The sequence below is a fragment of the Lynx canadensis genome, chromosome A3, assembly GCF_007474595.2.
Source record: "Lynx canadensis isolate LIC74 chromosome A3, mLynCan4.pri.v2, whole genome shotgun sequence".
Taxonomy (NCBI): Eukaryota; Metazoa; Chordata; class Mammalia; order Carnivora; family Felidae; genus Lynx; species Lynx canadensis.
In genome coordinates, this window is record NC_044305.1 from 20675775 (window position 1) to 20676659 (window position 885).

The following is an 885-nucleotide window of genomic DNA, read 5'->3' on the forward strand; positions in this document are numbered from 1 at the left end:
TTTACCTGAGCAACTCTCAGCTGGAGGATACGGGTAAGGAGCAGAGCAGGGAGAGGGTCTGGGCGGGTCTCCAAGTCTCTCGGGGGCTCCCCCTCCAGGCGCTGCAGCGAGGCATTCTGCAGTACTCGGCACGGCTGCGTGGCCAAGCTTCCTCTGATCCTCTGTTGGCTGTAGTAAGTCTCGGAGTCCCAGCCCCTTCTGTGCTTCCCCCTATACCACCTCGGGCTGCCTCGGGGCCTCCCTCATCCCCAGAAGGGGATCCTCTCCAGGACCGTCAGCTCTGGTCTTGTGCCCTTTCCAAACCCTCCTCCCTATTCCTTCTAAGAATCCTCTATCTTCTGGGCAACTTATCTGCTTCCTTATGGCTTAAAAACTTCCCACCCATATTTCAGATTCCTTCCCAGACTCAACCTGGACATCTGTTTCTGTAACCAATGATCACAAACGTGGTGGCTAAAGCAACAGAAATTTATCTTTTCCCAGTTCTGCATCGGTGACACCCAGATCAAGGGGTCATCCGGGCCATACTCCCTATGAAAGGGGAGAATCCTTCCTTGCCTCTTCCAGCTTCTGGTGGCTTCTGGCGTTCCCTGGCTTGTGGCCACCTTACTCCAGTCTCTGCCTCTGTCTTCGCATGGCCTTCTCCCCTGTGTCATTTCTTATACAAGGACACCAGTCACTGGATGGAGGGCCCACCCTAAATCCAGGATCCTGAGATCTCGTGGGTGACTGCTTTTGTCACACCAACATCACCATTTATTGTACATGTGCGAAAGGCCTCCACCTACTGGGCGTTCACACGATTCTGAATAAAGTCAGAAGAACATCTACACTGATAGTATGAATTTTAAAGGATTTTTTTTTTTTTTTTAGGGATTTTCTTAA